The sequence below is a fragment of the Cucurbita maxima genome, unplaced genomic scaffold (genome assembly GCF_002738345.1).
Source record: "Cucurbita maxima cultivar Rimu unplaced genomic scaffold, Cmax_1.0 Cma_Scf00029, whole genome shotgun sequence".
Taxonomy (NCBI): domain Eukaryota; kingdom Viridiplantae; phylum Streptophyta; class Magnoliopsida; order Cucurbitales; family Cucurbitaceae; genus Cucurbita; species Cucurbita maxima.
Genome location: NW_019272045.1, coordinates 2957616 through 2959598, shown reverse-complemented (window position 1 = coordinate 2959598; position 1983 = coordinate 2957616). Strand labels below are relative to the sequence as shown.

The 1983-nt window shown below is 41.3% G+C and overlaps 1 long non-coding RNA gene across 9 annotated transcripts in view; it reads left to right on the top strand.

Moving 5' to 3' along the window:
• Positions 1–458: 458 nt before the first annotated feature.
• Positions 459–1983, top strand: part of LOC111465744 — a 5185-nt gene continuing 3660 nt past the window's right edge. For 8 of the 9 annotated variants that reach the window (XR_002714246.1, XR_002714245.1, XR_002714248.1 and 5 more), the window contains exons 1-2: positions 459–730; positions 860–976. This is a non-coding gene — a long non-coding RNA (uncharacterized LOC111465744). Of the gene's footprint in view, positions 731–859; positions 977–1105; positions 1223–1351; positions 1469–1597; positions 1715–1843; positions 1955–1983 lie in introns of those variants that run through there. The other variant, XR_002714249.1, reaches the window with a different exon arrangement.

Sequence of the window (1983 nt, the reverse complement as noted above, 5' to 3'; positions counted from 1 at the left end):
ATTAGAATTAAATAAGTCGTGAAAAAAAAAGAAAATAGAAATGAAATATTAGACTTTGATAACAATTTTATTTTTTAACTTTTTTTAAAAAAGTCTATAAATACTACTTAAATTAAATAAAGTTTTGAGAAATAAGGAAATTGTTTAATTTTTTATTTTTAGGATTTATAATCTTTATTTAAGATGAAATTTATTTAGAAAAATGAAAATAAATACAATTTTAAAAGACAAATAATAAAAACGTAAATGATTATTAAATGGGTCTACTCAAACATAGTTGTGGGCTTGTATTGGATCAGTTTTTAAAAAGCCCACCATTCAAATTGGGCCTCGAGCCCAAACATCAGGCCTGATCCCGCGTTTAAATACCAAGAGATCGTTTCTTGACGCACAACGGTCAGAATTCCATAAATCGAGCACAAGCAGTACCTCAACCTGCATTTCTCTGCTAAACAAGCTTCAGGTTCAAGCTTCTTTCCCGTCTGCATCTCTAGGTTTTTTGCATGGACGCTGAAGCTGAATCACGGGCGGATGATCTCGATCATATGATTCTCGATCTCACAAGCCTTCGAGTTTAACGGAGATGGACCTGACGGAAAATCGACTTTCGAGTTTTGATTCTCGGATTAGAGAGGTCTAGAACCTGAAGAAGTTCTCTCTTCGTCAGAACCTCGTCAATGATGCTACGGCTGAATCACTTTCTCGCTGGAGCGCACTGTCAGGTCTCGAGGTATTCAATCGTTCACTTCGTCGCGTTCAGTTTTAGAAAAGTGTTCCGGAATTGGCCGAATCTTGCTTCGCACTACAGTTTTATAGAGCTATTTTCGCTTTGTTTCTTTTGCTGTCTGAATGTGTACAGTGTGAGTGCTAAAGCGATTCTCGGATTAGAGAGGTCTAGAACCTGAAGAAGCTCTCTCCTCGTCAGAACACCTCATCAATGATGCTACCGGCCGGAGCGCACATGTCAGGTCTCGAGGTATTCAATCGTTCACTTCGTCGAGTTCAGTTTTAGAAAAGTGTTCCAGAATTGGCCGAATCTTGCTTCGCACTACAGTTTTATAGAGATATTTTCGCTTTGTTTCTTTTGCCGTCTGAATGTGTACAGTGTGAGTGCTAAAGCGATTCTCGGATTAGAGAGGTCTAGAACCTGAAGAAGCTCTCTCCTCGTCAGAACACCTCATCAATGATGCTACCGGCCGGAGCGCATATGTCAGGTCTCGAGGTATTCAATCGTTCACTTCGTCGCGTTCAGTTTTAGAAAAGTGTTCCAGAATTGGCCGAATCTTGCTTCGCACTACAGTTTTATTGAGTTATTTTCGCTTTGTTTCTTTTGCTGTCTGAATGTGTACAGTGTGAGTGCTAAACCGATTCTCGGATTAGAGAGGTCTAGAACCTTAAGAAGCTCTCTCCTCGTCAGAACACCTCATCAATGATGCTACCGGCCGGAGCGCACATGTCAGGTCTCGAGGTATTCAATCGTTCACTTCGTCGCGTTCAGTTTTAGAAAAGTGTTCCAGAATTGGCCGAATCTTGCTTCGCACTACAGTTTTATTGAGTTATTTTCGCTTTGTTTCTTTTGCTGTCTGAATGTGTACAGTGTGAGTGCTAAACCGATTCTCGGATTAGAGAGGTCTAGAACCTTAAGAAGCTCTCTCGTCGTCAGAACACCTCATCAATGATGCTACCGGCCGGAGCGCACATGTCAGGTTTCGAGGTATTCAATCGTTCACTTCGTCGCGTTCAGTTTTAGAAAAGTGTTCCAGAATTGGCCGAATCTTGCTTCGCACTACAGTTTTATTAAGTTATTTTCGCTTTGTTTCTTTTGCTGTCTGAATGTGTACAGTGTGAGTGCTAAACCGATTCTCGGATTAGAGAGGTCTAGAACCTGAAGAAGCTCTCTCCTCGTCAGAACACCTCATCAATGATGCTACCGGCCGGAGCGCACATGTCAGGTCTCGAGGTATTCAATCGTTCACTTCGTCG